The 16,588-nt window shown below is 44.1% G+C and overlaps 1 long non-coding RNA gene across 1 annotated transcript in view; it reads right to left on the bottom strand.

Moving 5' to 3' along the window:
- The window catches only part of LOC140064064 (uncharacterized), a 67,508-nt gene that overhangs the window by 3,817 nt on the left and 47,103 nt on the right, over positions 1-16,588 (bottom strand). Inside the window, exon 2 of the long non-coding RNA XR_011847688.1 lies at positions 2,982-3,089. This is a non-coding gene — a long non-coding RNA (uncharacterized lncRNA). The remainder of the gene's footprint in view (positions 1-2,981; positions 3,090-16,588) is intronic.

The raw sequence follows: 16,588 nt of genomic DNA, 5'->3' as shown, positions 1-16,588 counted from the left end.
TGCCAGTTGCTCCATCTGCCTCCCACCACCTTTACCAGGGACTGGAATTGTCACCCACCTCCACACTCTGTCATTGTGCCACTTTTTGACCTCCTTCTGCTGCCGGCACCTCCACACTCTGTCATTGTGCCACACTGTGGCCTACCATGTTGCTGCCAGCACCAGAATTTGTCATTGTGCCACTCTCTGGCCTCATGCTGCTGCTACTGCTGCCCCCACCTACACACACTGTAATTGTGCCACTCTCTGACCTCATGCTGCTGCCGCCACCTCCACGCTGTCATTCTGTTGTTGTGCCATTCTGCGGCCTACTCATGCTTCTGCCAACTGACCGCTGTTTCCCTGGAACACCCTGTGATTTCCATATTGTTGTTTTCACCTTCCGTCACTCTATGACGTTGCCACTATGTTTGGTTTTCCCCTTCACTTCATCTGTCAGAAGGAATGAAAAGCTTCAGGATTGATAACCAAAAGCAGGAGTGGATACAGAACACAGAGGACATGCAAATATTCCATTTAATGGCCATCTCTGTTTTGGATCAACTCCTTTTTGTTTTTGGCTTTAGCAATACTGATGGATTATTGACTGACACTAGCGGACACTGGCAGATGAAAAGAAGGGCAAAATGATGATTCGATTGTGGTCTAAATGAATTTTGACGGAAAATTCGGCGTACTCGGCGAATTGAATTTTCGAAAAATTAGCCCATCTCTATTAGCAGCATATGTAGTACAGGTCAAGGGTCATTTATTCTGAAAATCAATGTAACTTCCACAACTGTGAAAAGAAATGTACAGATCACCAGAAATCTACTTTGGTAACATTGGTGGTTTAATGGGGCTTCTGATCCATGGCTTACACATGCTCCTCATCTGGGGGCAAAGAGACCAGTACCATGCACTGTATACTGGAACCACCGTACACTTGCCCTTCATACCCGAGACTAGTACCATGCAATGTATACTGGTAGCACCAGATATCTGCCTTCCATACCTGAGACCAGTGCCATGTACTGTATACTGGTACCACAGGTCATACAGTAAGCTCTATCTAGGGGAAGAGATGGTAGTGAACACAGGCCATATGTTACATATAGGGGCAGATTCACTAAGGTAGTTCCTCCACCGTCCACTGTCCATGCTGCGCTGAAGAGCATCGGAACGCATTGGAGTACACCGAGCCGGGCTGAGTGAAGGTAAGCGCGTGCCGAGCGACAATTTTTTTTTTAAATGCGGCGTTTTTTCCGAATCCGTCCGGTTTTCATTCGGCCACGTCCCCCGATTTCCGGCGCTTGCATGCCGGCGCCGATGCGCCACAATCCGATCGCGTGCGCCAAAAACCAGGGGCAATACAGGGAAAAAAACGCATCCGGCGACTTTTCACGTATGAAAAGTCGCCGGCAGCAGCAAGTGCGCAGGTGCGGGGACAGTAACGCCCCGCGCCGGCCCACTCCAGTCTGGCCGCGCCCCCCGCTCGGCCGGCCGCCCCCCCGCTTCACGCCCCTTCACGCCCCACTGGCGTGAAGGTGGCGGATTGTGAAAAATAATCGCAAAAGCTAGCAATAAGCTAGCATTTGCGATTACTTCAGGGCCTCTGCGCCACTGGCAGTGCGCAGAGGTCCTGATAAATATCCCCCTATGTATGTATTACATACACCTCACATACAGCTCTACACTAACAATCCTGAGAATATAGTAAGCTGGTTATACCTCCACGAACAGTCAGTTTATATGTACATTGTATATCCAAGAGAGAAGAAATTGGATCACAGACTCATAGTTACAACCTAATGTATATGCAACACCCCTGCCAATGCATAGGCAAGGTGGTTGTTGCGAATAGCTCCCTCTCCTTGTCAGGATCTATCTGGTGAGCCTGTGCAACTCATCCAGAAGTTACTGATAGGAGAACTTAGTGATTGTAGCTGAAGCCAGTGCCTGGTAAGGCAAGAGTTAACAATGCATAATGGGGGTCATTTACTAAGAAGGGGTAAGGGTGTGTGGCCGTAAAAAAACTCGACGGATTCGGAAAAACCGCTGCATTTAAAGATAAAAAAGTGTCGCTCGACACGCGCTTACCTTCAGCCAGGGTAGGGCGGTGAACTCCGATGCAATCTGATGGTCTTCAGTGCAGCAGCGACACCTGGTGGACATCGGAGGAACTGCCTTAGTGAATACCGGCCAGACCCAAATCCACCTCAATGTTGTTGTCCAATGTTGTTCTTGTAAATCAAGCTGGAAGCTGACTGGAGAAGTCCTACCACCTTACCAAGGAAGTATATAAACCCCTGGTGGGTTTAAGACTAAGACTAAGACATGGTCTTTGGTCTTAGTCTTGGTCTGTCTTAGTCTGCAGAGAACAGTGAGAAGAGATCCAAACCTCATGGTCTGTCTGCGATTGCAAATGTACTAATACCAGGAACCACATACTCTGTAAGAATAGTGGAAGGCAAATAATCATCCTCAATAACAGAACAGACACTTGCACCACTTACACCTGTAATCAATGCAATCACTTTCAGGGTCCGCCTCATATACTCCATATTCATAATCTTATAATAGAGAGTCTTATTACACATCCATGCAGGGCCGGATTAAGGTTGGTGGGGGCCCCTGGGCGCAAAATCTGGTGGAGGCCCCCCAATTTAGACAATCATTCTAAGGTTCATTATACATTTTTATTAGCATTATACTTAGGTCAAATGCAATTAGGGAGGATAACAACCCTTTACAAAAGAAAATTGAAGTAGGAAGTAGTGGTAGCGCAGCAGCAGGGGTCGATGTAATGCATTATCAATGGTGTTTGAGAGAAAAATTATTCTAGTTGAATTAAAGCACAGCTTTATTTTCATAAACTGCTAATGGAAAATAAAGCATGAACTTTGAATGGTTTGCCATAAGCAAAAAGAACAGTTTTATAGTCAAACACTTGTGCTAAATCTCCCCATTGTGACATGCAGCATAATGCCATAATCAGAAACTATTTTGGGGGTTTTCTTTTCCACTAAATCAACACTGACGCTCCTCTTGCAGTCTGTGTGCCACTGGTTGCACCTGCTGGCTTGAGCTGGGTCCGTAAGTCCAAGAAGCTAGAATGGAATAAAAGAGAGTCAGGCATACTTGGATTGCACACACAAATATTAAGATGATGATGATGATGCAGGAGAGATGAGCACAAAAATTCTATACCTGTACCATTTTAATTGCTGTTTGTAACTAGCATGTTTCTCCTGAACTAAGACATTGTCCTTTATTTTTTGATCCAAGAAAACAGGTTAGAAGACAGGCAACCCTTTCCATGACATTACAGACTGTCATTTTACCTGATCTGCAACCGTATGATGGTGGCACTTTATTACAGACTCTTAAAAAATTCACAATTTACCACAGTATTGCAGTATATGTTAGGAGCAATCAGACCCCCTAGTACAAGTGAGTAGGACATCTAACATGTCCCCCCTCAGACAACGACAATGTCCTTTAACCCCTTTTTCATTTTGGCGGTTTTGATTTTTCACTCCCCACCTTCAAAAATCTATACGTTTTTTAGTTTTCCTTGTACAGAGCTGTGTGATGGCTTGTTTAATGCGTAACAAATTGCACTTCATGGTGACTGTATTTAATATTCCATGTCATGTACTGGAAAGCGGAAACAATTCTGCATCCAGTGAAAAGTATGAAAACACGCATTTGCGCCATTTTCTTGTGGGCTTGGAATTACGGCTTTCACTGTGCGCCCCAAATGACATGTCTTTGGGTCAGTGCGATCACGGGCATACCAAATTTATGTAGGTTTTATGTTTTTTCTACATTTACAAAAATGAAAACCTCCTGTACAAAAAACTAATTCTTAATTTTGCCATCTTCTGGCTGTAATAACTTTTTCATACTTTGTTGTATGGAGCTGTGGGTGGTGTCAGTTTTTGCGACTTTTGATGACGTTTTCAATGCTGCCATTTTGAGGACTGGGCGACCTATTGATCACTTTTTATTGAATCCTTATACTGAGCAAAATGGCAAAAAAGTGACATTTTCAACTTTGGCGCTATATTCCGTTACAGGTTTTAACGCCAGGCAGCGCCCATGTTAGCGACGGGTGTTTGCTCCACACACGGTGAGTATGAAGAGGGTTCAGCCCGTGAGCCCGTTTCATACTCCCCCCTATGCTACAGGACTTTTAGGAATGTCTTTTTGCGTTAGGGTTAATAACTATAATATGGCCTTTAATATATTCACACTGCCCCTGGCCCTCTGTCGTCACTGTAATTCAGCGGTGGCGCCGTCTGCCTGAGCGCCTCCACAATAAAAACGCCAAATCACATGTTAACCCTTTCACGACCCGTGACGTAATAGCACGTCACGGGTCGGCCGCGGGTGCATGGAGAGGGCTCACGCGCTGAGCCCTCTCCATAGCCGGTAAGTCTTTGCTGCATATTGCAGCAAAGGCTTACCGGTAACACCCGCGATCGGTGCTAGCACCGATCGCGGGTGTTTTCACCTCGATCGCCGCCGGCAATGCTGCCGGCGGCTTCAAAAGCATGGCGGCGCGTGGGCGCCGCCATCTTTTCGAGGATCGCCGCTCCCCGTGACGTCATCGGGGAGCGGCGATCCGTCGCCATGGTAACCTCGGGTCTCGCGAAGACCCGAGGCTACTTCTGGTTAACCCATGCATTACAATGTGCTATCAGCACATTGTAATGTATGAGGAGTAAAATCCCCATATACTGCCATACTGTAGTATGGCAGTATATGATAGGATCGTGCAGACCCCCTAGGGTTAAAGTACCCTAGGGAGTCTGAAAAGTACTAAAAATAAAAAAAAAAAAAAGTTAAAAAAAAAAAAATTATAATAAAAAACCCTAAAAACTCAAATCACCCCCCTTTCCCTAGAACTGATATAAATATAAATAAACAGTAAAAATCATAAACACATTAGGTATCGCCGCGTCCGAAAATGCCCGATCTATCAAAATATGATAACGGTTTTTCACTGCGTTTAATTCGGTAACGGAAAATCGCGTCCAAATTCGAAAATGGCACTTTTTTGTCATTTAAAAAAATTAAAAAATTCTATAAAAAGTGATCACAAGGTCGTACAGTCCTAAAATTGATAACATTGTAAACGTCATCAAAATCCGCAAAAAACGACACCACCCACAGCTCAGTACACCAAAGTATAAAAAAGTTATTAGCGCCCGAAGATGGCAAAATCCCCAAAAAAATTTTTGTACAGGAGGTTTTAATTTTTGTAAATGTATGAAAACATTATAAAACCTATACAAATTTGGTATCCCCGTAATCGTACCGACCCAAAGAATAAAGTAGACATGTCATTTGGGGCGCACAGTGAAATCCGTAAGATCCAAGCCCACAAGAAGGCGGCACAAATTCGTTTTTTTACCAATTTCACTGCATTTGGAATTTTTTTCCCGCTTCCTAGTACACGGCATGGAATATTCAATACCATCACTATGAAGTGCAATTTGTTACGCAGAAAATAAGCCGTCACACAGCTCTGTACATGGAAAAATAAAAAAGTTATGGATTTTTGATCATGGGGAGTAAAAAATGAAAATGAAAAAACAAAAAAGGGCCAGGTCCTGAAAGGGTTAAACGTGGCCCCCCCCCATCCCTGAGGTAAATCGAGCAGCCTATTTAGGACACTCTACCACCAGTAATCTGGTGGTAGATGTCCTTTAACTCAGCGTTTTCTCCCTTGCGTTTTTTGTGTCTGCGTTTTTTAGGTGTGCTTTAATAGCACTTTTCAAAGCGTTGCGTTTTTGACTTATAAGTCAAAAATTCATTATTTTTTAAACGTATGCTATTACTTGCAAAATTCAGAGATAACAAGATCACTGCGTTTTTACAAATTCCAAGACACACAGTTTCCTGCAGTTATCACAGTTATCAGTTATCAAGCATTGGGTTTTGAAAAACACTAAGTAAAGCAAACATTTGAAAAACACATGCGTCACTAGCCTTAGGGTGAAGACACACATGGCGTTTTTGGGCCGTTTTTGGGCCGTTTTTACTAAGTGCGTTTTCAGATCGTTAAAAAACGCATCCGTTTTTTTTAAAACACATGCGGTTTTTTGAAAACGCATGCGTTTTTGTCCGTTTTTCATTGCACAATTTCGGGGAAACGGACAAAAACGCATGCGTTTTCAAAAAACGCATGCGTTTTTAAAAAACGGATGCGTTTTTTAACGCATGCGTTTTTAACGATCTGAAAACGCACTTAGTAAAAACGGCCCAAAAGCGCCATGTGTGTCTTCACCCTTAGGGTGAAGACACACATGGCGTTTTTAGGCCGTTTTTGGGCCGTTTTTACTAAGTGCGTTTTCAGATCGTAAAAAACGCATGCGTTTTTGTCCGTTTTTCCGAAATTGCGCAATGGAAAACGGACAAAAACGCATGCGTTTTCAAAAAACGGATGCGTTTTTTAATGCATGCGTTTTTAACTATGTGAAAACGCACTAATTAAAAACGGCCCAAAAACGGCCTAAAAACGCCACGTGTGTCTTTACCCTTAGGCTTCTTACAATGTGTTCACGCCTAAGTGTAGCACCCATTCGGCTTTAGAGGCGGACGGATGAGCACCGCTCGCCATAGGAAAGCCTGACCATACTTGGGGTGATGGCACACGTGGTGTTTTGAACACGTTTTTGGACCATTTTTTACGCAGTCCGTCAAAAAACGCATGCGTTTGACCAGTTTGAATTAAGTTAATTGGTCAAACCTGTCAAAAAAGCATTCACTGCTTAAACACAGGCCAAAAACGTGTTCAAAATGCCACATGTGCCATCACCCTTACAGGAAAAGACAGAGCCAGCTCTTTTTCCGTGGATATTATGGGACAGACGCACACCTTGTGTTCACTGTACTATTGCCATAGGCGTCTATGGGGACACATATCCTGCTGCAAATTGTGTGGCCAAATATATGTCCCCATAATGTTTGTGCAAAAGGGGCTTATTATCTAAGGCCACCCATAACTGAGCACCTTCTTTATTTTGGTGAGGTGAGACCTTCAGTTATAGGTGGCATGGGGGGGGCCATGTGAAGGGTGTCTTTAAGTAAAAAATTTTTTACAAAGTATTTTGTACTTACTTCAAAGTTCACACAGTAGGGACTTCACACCTGACACTTCTCCTCATACAGCTCACAGATCACTCGGTGTGGGGAGAAGGCGGGCCAAGTGAAGCAACCTAACACTGATTGGCTAGAATTTGGTTCAGTCAGTTGAGCCAATCAGTCTTAGGTTAGGGTCACGCTGGGGTCAGCACAGACTGGGTCTCTCACTCTGCGTGCAGCGCAATTGCTAAAATCGCGCTGCATGCAGAATGAGCTAGGCGGGCACTGGAGCTGAAGAGTGGGAGGGAGGCTGGAGCGAAGCTCTGCAGCGCTATGGTCCGCCGCTGTGCTTCACTCCAGCTGACAGGCAGCTGAGCTCACAGCAAGCTGCTGAGCGAGTCAGGCTGTAGACGGGACCCGGGAGCAGGAGTCTGCCGAGATGAAGTGGGAGCGATGCACTGCAGAAGCGCCGCTGCTGATCATCGCTCCCAACTTGAGTGACAGACAGTCATCTCGCACTCGCAGCAGGCATGGGCCGGCCCGGCAGCAGCAATGCCGCACATGAGCCGACAGGGGCACGGAGCGTCAGCGCAGCGGACACAGCTCCGCTCGCTCGCTCGCATACTCAAGTCGGCAGACGGCGGCGGCAGACATTGTCAGAATGGTGGGGGCCCCTTTGGGAGCAAGATGGTCGGGGCCCCGGGGCTCGAGCCCCGGGAGCCCCGCCTATAATCCGGCCCTGCATCCATGATGAAAAGACTGCTGGTTATGTGACATTACATACCTGAGAGTGAGGAGACTGGACAGCAGAGGCAGCAGAGGAGGGGGAAGAGATGGAGGCGGGATTCTGTGTGTGTATTCACGTGTAGAGCAGTTCACTGTGTGTTTCTCATGTGTGCATAGCAGAGCTGTGTGTGTAGTACTTCCCATTGTGTTCCTTATGTGTGTATATTAGAGCTGTGTGTGTATTCATGTGTAGAGTACTTCTCCAGTTTGTTCCTTATGTGTGTATTCATGTGTAGAGTACTTCACAGTGTGTTCTTTATGTGTGTATAGCAGAGCTGTGTGTGTGTGTAGAGTAGTTCCCAGTGTGTTCCTTATATGTGTGTAGTATAGCTGTATGTGTATTTATGTGTATAGTAGTGCCAGGTCAGTATGTGTGTGTATTTGTGTATGTTGCAGTGCCCACTGTGTATAGCAGTGAACAGTATATGTAGCGGTGCTGAGTGTGTTCCTATTTCTGTTTGTGTGTGTATAGCTGATCTGTGTGTTTAAATGAAGCAAGGCTGTGTGTGTAAATGTATGGATGAAGTAGAGCTGTGTTTGTAAATGCATGGGTGAAGCAGAGCTGTGTGTGTAAATTTATGGATGAAGCAGAGCTGTGTGTGTAAATGTATGGATGAAGCAGAGCTGTGTGTGTAAATGTATGGATGTACTAGCACTGTGTGTGCTGTGCTTTAGTGCGACCAACAGGGATATTTTAATTGGTGTAAAATATATTTTTTCTTTTCTGGAATCCTAAATCTGGGGTGCGTCCTATAGTAAGAAGCATCTTATAGTCCGAAAAATATGGTATTTTATGAACAGTCACAGTCAGCAAGAGGCTCCTATACCCCTTTGTAGTTTACACACAGAAGTATGGTAAGTATCTGTAAAGTGGAACTGTAGGAGCATGTTATAGAAGATAGACAGATGATAGGAAAATTAATGATAGAAGATTATATATACAGTAGATCAGGGTTCCCCAAACTACGGCCCGCGGGCCACATGACAGCACCGGCACACATTGCTCCATGAACTAGGATGCGCGGCCATGTGATGACGTCATCACGGGGCCCCGCAACCCTTCCTGTCCGGACGCGGCAAGAAGACGCGAGCCGGGAGACTTAAGTGAGTACAGGGTTTTTATTTTTTATTAAAAGGGCCAGTAAAAAGATTGTGGCGGCCGGGGGCAATAATTAGTTATGAGGGGCATCATAAGAAATAATTAATTATGAGGGGCAGTATAGGAAATAATTAATTATGAGGGGCAGTATAGGAAATAATTAATGGTGGCTGGGCAGCATATTAAATAATTAATTATGACGGGCAGCATATGAAAGCATATGTCTTAAAGTGCCTGTGCAATATTGTGTTATTCATCATTGTACAAACATATAAAAAATGCATTCAAAGGTAACGTGCATCGGTTTCAAATACATGTATATAACAATGTCGTTGTTCGCTGTACGATTATACAGTACAAAGTGTAATCATAAAGTGTACAAGTGCAAAGACTAGCGTGTAAAGAAGGGGTTAAAATTACCCAAAAGGCCCTGGCGAGAACTCTCATGATGGGAGCCTCAGGTCCACAGCTGATACAATCTTAGCGTCTGTGGATCCAACCTGCACGCTTGCAGTGGTGCCCAGAGGCTGCCGAGAAGCCATCTTGGAAAAGGGCAACCAAGCCCTCAATGCAGTGTGCACTGAGGCCAAGAAAATGAACATCAAATGACCTGTGACAACAGCTTAAAATGGAAAAATGAGCCCATACACATTAACCTAAGTAATGGGGAAAGTTGTTAACTACTAAAGTAAGAGGATCGCTCTCATTACCATGGCAACAAGATAGTAATATCCACCTCTATGCGGTATACATAGATTCGAGGTGATTTGCACCAGGTGCCCACTATGGTGATGCATCACCTAATGAGAGATAGGTAAAGCGCGTGGGATATTAAGTGAACATCCCAAGGAGGTGGTAAGATCCCACAGGGGAGATATATTACGCTCACACCCTCCAACGTGGGCATCCAAAACCACTGCAGCTAGCAACTACTCAGTCCCACATATATGTGGGTATTTTGTGGCACAATTTGGCGCTTAATCCCTACACAACCATGGATATATTATATGGATATATGTTATAGTTATCACCCAGCCGGCACAGGGCAAAAGATGTAAAAAAGAAAACAAACAACAATGAAAACATCATAATGCTTCATATAAAAATTGAGGTATCATCCACCAAGAGATGTCATCCATCCGATTGGGCAAAAGGCATTTTTTCAATATCGTCTGAACATATATAGATGTCAACAGCCCAACTCAGGGAAACAATAAATATACATAATTTAATATATATAATATACATAATTTACATCAAGTCAAGCTTCCAAAAACTATGTACTCCTATCTACTTGACTAAGGACTAATTGGACTTGGTACCACTAGACAGATGTATGGGGAAATGGCGGGCGAGATTTAAAAAAAAACACATATGATCAAATGGGAAAAAGACCTAGATACAGAATTTTCCACGACCCAATGGAAATAGGCCTTTGTCTGGATCAATAAGGCATCCAACTTCTCTAACCTAGTTGAGGTCCAACAAAAAATACTTATCAGATGGTACTACACACCATCCCAACTAGCCAGAATTTATCCTGGTACCACAGACAGATGTTGGAGGAACTGTGGACACAAGGGCACAATAATGCACATTTTCTGGGCCTGCCCGTCACTTCATTCTTTCTGGGAAGAAACCTTTGACATGCTCTCCCAGGTCCTGGACATACACATAACCCCTGACCCAGCAGTTGCCCTACTCATGTTAGTGATTCACGGGCTTTCACACAAAATCAGGAAGTTTGTAGGCCACAGTTTACAAGCGGCTAAGCTCCTAAAAGCAAGAGAATAGAAGTCCCCCCCCCCCCCAAGATGACAGCACTCAAAGAAATGTTAGGGCAACATTGTATATTTGAGAAAACCCTTGCCCTTAGGAAGAAAGAGCATTTTATTCAACTTGGGGACCTTGGCTGCAGGAATATGGAAAGGAAAACACAGAAATTCCTTATCTTGCCTGCTGAAGGAGAGACCTAGAAGGATTTGGAGGCAATGCGAGACAGACCCCCTTTTTTCTCTTGCAGCAAGAACATGAGACCAGGAGATAGAGATATCAGAGGATAGAGCTTTGTAGGAAAATAAATTGACATGTGTACAATACCAACTTTGTTATGGTCAACTACTGACCTTACCGGCAGTGCAGTGCAGAGCTTGCCGCAGAAGGCAGGTGTGAGTACATCTGCATGCACTGTGAGGCGGAGACTCTTGGAGCAAGGCCTGGTGTCAAGGAGGGCAGCAAAGGAGCCACTTCTCTCCAGAAAAAACATAAGGACAGACTGATATTCTGCAAAAGGTACAGGGAGTGGACTGCTGAGGACTAGGGTAAAGTCATTTTTTCTGATGAATCCTCTTTCCGATTGTGTCGAACATCTGGAAAACAGCTTGTTCGGAGAAGACAAGGTGAGCGATCCCACCAGTCTTGTTTAATTCCAACTGTAAAGCATCCTGCAACCATTCATGTGTGGGGTTGCTTCTCAGCCAAAGGAATCGGCTCTCTAACAGCAGCCGGCTGCGCAGCGTTTATCCTACGCATATCCTCACATATGAAAAGTCGCCGGCAGCAGCAACTCCGCAGGCTCACTCCCGGCCGGCCGGCCGCCCCCCCCCCCCCTTCACGCCCCACTGGTGTGAAGGTGGCGGATCGGGGCAAATAATCGCAAAAGCTAGCAATAAGCTAGCATTTGCGATTATTTCAGGGCCTTTGCGGCACTGGCGTTGCGCAGAGGTCCTGATAAATATGCCCCTTTGGGTCCATGGCCTGGAAACTCCCCAGATCTTAATCCCATTGAGAACTTGTGGTCAATCATCAAGAGACGGGTGGACAAACAAAAACCAACAAATTGTGATAACATGCAGGCATTGATTGTGCAAGAATGGACTGCTATCAGTCAGAATTTGGTCCAGAAGTTGATTGAGAGCATACCAGGGAGAATTGCAGAGGTCCTTAAGAAGAAGGGTCAACACTGCAAATATTGACTGGCTGCATTAACTCATTCTAACTGTCAATAAAAGCTTTTGTTACTAATAATATGATTGCACTTGTATTTCTGTATGTGATAAAACATCTGACATACACACATAAAAACCAGAGGGCAACAGATCATGTGAAAATATAATATTTGTGTCATTCTCAAAACTTTTGGCCATGATTGTACTTTTTTAATTTTCAAATTAACTCAAAATGAACATTATTAATGAATTCCCTATTTTGTTTCGGTTGTTTTGATATATAATATGTATAATCTTGGGCAAATGGGGTGATGCTTTTTGTAGTGTAGTGGCATATTTTTTTTATTATATGGGGAAATGTCATTGTACTTTTATGAATATTTATTAATTTCTTTTGTGCGTGTCTGTGTGTTTTACTTTATATGTCCCACATGAGGTCATAAAAGACCCCTGGGAGACATTTTCACTTTTTTTTTTATTTTACTTAATTTTTTTTTTTACAAGTTTTCTCCTGTAACTGAGGCATGTGTAAGAGCCTGAGTTACAGGGGAAAGGACCACCTGTGACTGGGGATTCGGATCAGAGCTTTACTGGGTCTAATTAGACCCAGCAGCTCTGATTAACCCTTTTAGACCCGGCAGCCACATGACCGCGAGTCTATGTAGCCGCCGGCCGCGCCGGCCCGGCTCCTCTATGCATCGCATCGCACTCATTCAGCGGGATGCTGTGAGGAGCAGAGAAGGGAGAAGTGTTAACGAACCTTATCTCCCTTTTCCCTAGGGTCTTCGGGTGTATCCGGCACTCGGAGACCGTTTCCTGCTCCTGCGGCTAAAGTGGAAGAAATAGAAAACTGTAGCAATGTCTAAAGACATCACTGTACATTCCAGACCTGCGTCCGCTGATGTCTAAAGCCAGCAGGTGGTCTGAATAGAGTTAAAAATAATAACATAAAGTGAGCAGTTTTATATATACCACAATACACTCTCTGTGTTTCAGTGGGTGTCTTCCCGGTCCTCCGGGTTTTCTCCCACACTACAAAACATCCTGGTGGGCCTTTTTAGATTGTGAGCCTCATGGGGACAAGGACGAATTTGGCATGCTTTGTGCAGCGCTGCATAATCTGTCAGCGCTATATAAATAAAGAATTATTATTATTACACAACATCAACAATTTACACTTCCAAAAAAAACTAAAAAAAAAACCATATTTGGTTGCTATCCACAAAATAAAAAGCTCATGTCAAAATCCTTTTTTTCCAGAAATCCCCATGAAAACAAGAATTACTTTTTTTTTTTCACTTGAAACATTTTTTATTTTCATTTAACACAGGATATATAAACAATTGAGCCATTTTCAAATGTTTTGACTTCGCAGAGCCAACATGACATAAATCAATTTACATAAGTGCTTTAGCTCATACCTAATCATTTTCTTTCAATACACTTCCCACCTCTACTGTTTCCTTCTTGTCAACCAAGAAATACCAGTATGCTCTAGTTTTCCCTCTAACTTACCACCCCAATAGCAATAACATAGTAACATAATAATATAATAACAATCCCACCCCCCTCTCCACCTCAGTGCCTGTGTGTTCTCCTCACCACCCCTCCAGCCTCCCCCACTACTCCCCTTCCGCTATCCTAGATTTTTAGTCCCTCCAGTCTACCCCTCTTGACAGTACCATTGGGTATATATTAATTCACACACACTACAACGTTCATGCAACTTTGCAGCAAACATAACAAAATAAGAATAAAATGCAAAAAGTGCATGAAAATTCAAAATGTTCTCTAAAATATTTATAAATCCAAAACACTTATTTAAAACAGTAAGATGTGTGGAGTTAATACATACCCCACATGTGTGTATTCATCAAAATATGCAGCAAAGGGAACGTTAAATCCAGTCTCACAGATGTATTATTATATGCTACCTTACACAATGTATAAAATTCAGCTAGAATGAAAAAGATAGGGGGGAGTGCTCATAGGGTTACACTGTAATATGAAAAAAATGTGGATGTGTGTGTGTCCGCTCACCTGATGTAGTTATGCTCAGTGCATAACTACTTCTTCTGCAAATTCGTCTGGATATTAAGACTGATTAAACATAACAATGCTAAAGTACCTTCTGTCAATTTTAATCATCTCTCTTCTTCCATTATGATCTCAGCCGGACCTCCTTTTCTGGACTCATACTCTCATCGGTGTTGCCAGTGTTCACTGTGGATGGAGGATCCATGTCTTCTCAATATGCAAAGATGGACGGGTGAGCTGGTGTGCACAGGTGTGCTTATGGTCGGACGTAGAGAACGGCAAAATCCCAATGGTTGAAAGAATAGCAGATGACCGGCACCAACCTCTTCATGCACTCGCTCTCCAGTGTCACTCACACCGCCTGCAGGTCCACGGCTTCACCGGTAAGTGGTACTGTTCCTCCCCGGGGTGCACACTTTAGTGTCAAGACACATAGACGTAATCAGTAGTAAAGAGTAGAGCGGCACTCACCGGAGTAAAAGCAGGTTACTTTTTTGCGTCATAAACTTCAGGACAGGGGGATGCACGCCACGGCTAGGCGACGGGCCGTTTCGCACACACAGCACTTTCTCAAGCCTCAGAAAACGCGAGAACTCAGGGGAGACGTCATATATCCGCCCCGAGTGTACGTTGCCTAGGCAGCGGTAAACAACACATATTAGTACATTGCAGCGTATATGGGAGCAGGTGAGTAGAGACAGAAGGCATCAGGCATCAAAAACACTAACATAACGTTATAAGTGGTTAGACAGGAGGTATCGTTAGTACAATATGAGTATAGTCAGACCCCTACGATATGGATATATACCTTAAAGTGGTTAGACAGGAGGTGTCATTAGTACAATATGGGTATAGTCGGACCCATATGGATATATTTTTGGACGAATCATTCTCTTAAGTCGTATAATGAGTGCAATCGGGTCCCTAGGGGACTCAGAGTGTACAAAGAAGCTGCACAATATAAAGAGGATGCTGCCTTTATGGATGAATGGCACACATTGCATTTACAACATTCTTTGAACATCATGCGTTTAGTGTTAAAACGCAACGAGCTAGAATACACTAACATCACGGTGGAACTATGCAAAGCTAAAATGGAATTAAAAACCCGGTTACCCGAAGGTCAGGCTGCTTCCTTCTTTAAGAAGCTAGAAAAAAAGCTGACACTAATACAAATCGAAATAAAAAACAAAAAACGGGATAAATTCCTTAGAGATAAAACAGATTTTGAGATCAACGTAGTCTTCGGATGGCAAACAAAGACAAGAAGGAACCAACAACCAAGGAAGAAACGACAGCAGAGGAACAAAAGACGGAATACAGACTTCTGGACAACGGAATCCGACTCTAGTGCCTCAGATGATGCACAGCAAAAAAGAACGGATGGAGGCACTACCCAAGTCGAGAATGAGGTCCCGATAGAAACCCCAATGAACAGCAACTATGTCCCTTTAGGAGGCGCATCAGGAGGGGCGGAAAAAAGAGGAAGAGGAGCCCACAGACTGAGCCAAGAACGAAAACAGGTCTCCTGGCGACAGTAGAATCAGGTGACAATTCGGATACCACTAACATTATTAATCTGACTAACCTATCCCTTGATCCTTATTGTGTCCTCCTACTAACCAAAGGATTGAACTACGCTATCACTAATGATTTTGACCCAGTACAGTTCGAGATCGACTTATTTAAAGTCTCTCGCAAGTTGAATTTGAAAAAGTTTTTTTATGGCAAAAATAACCTTGCCCCTGCTAATGAAATGTGTGAAATCCCATGTACTATAGGTCCCCTGGGCTTTCTCCCCGACTCTCTTCAGGATCCTGAGGATCGCCAGAATTTGTGCACATTACTTGCCCTGGCTGACCCCCAGGACCCCGTGTCAGAGATATCGGAAGTGGAGGGCTTCAGGGGTGGTGTTCCATCTACCTTCTGTCCTCCCTTGCCCGCGGGCTCACCCATCGACATCTTCCACCAAAAAGTATTGGATGATGTGCGGGCGTTAATCTATCCAACTGTCCCGCACAATTTGTCCACTGGCGAAAAAAAAGCCCTGAAGTGGCTCAGTTCTTTGGAGGATGTCGTGGTGGAGCCTGCGGACAAGGGCGGCAATGTGGTCCTCATGTCCCGCACATACTATGCCCAAGAAGCCTTGAGACAACTTGAAGATGGCAATACATACAATAGACTAGAGAGTAATCCTACCCTTAAATATCATGAAAAAATTCAGAGCTTTCTTAGACGTAGTGTGGAACGTAAAATACTTACAAAAAGAACAGCAGAGAGGCTCCTCCCCTCAAAACCCAGACATCCCACATGGTATTTCCTCCCCAAGGTCCACAAAACCCTCGTAAGCCCCCCAGGCCGCCCCATAGTAGCGGGGATAGGGTCAGTGACTGAACCTCTTTCAAAATACATTGACTGGCTATTACGCCCTTTATTGAAAGATATTCAGTCGTATTTAAAAGATACGAATACATTCTTGACAGCACTTGACACAGTGAGTTGGCAGGAGAACTATAAGTTGGCCTCGATTGATGTCGAGAGCCTGTACACCCACATCCCCCAGGACCAGGGCGTGGAGTGTGTACGCTCAGTCCTCACTGGTATCCAACAGGATGATGATTATGTACAATTTGTCTGCGAAGGG

The sequence above is a fragment of the Engystomops pustulosus genome, chromosome 6 (genome assembly GCF_040894005.1).
Source record: "Engystomops pustulosus chromosome 6, aEngPut4.maternal, whole genome shotgun sequence".
NCBI classification, from domain to species: Eukaryota; Metazoa; Chordata; class Amphibia; order Anura; family Leptodactylidae; genus Engystomops; species Engystomops pustulosus.
This window is presented reverse-complemented; position numbering and strand designations above follow the sequence as displayed.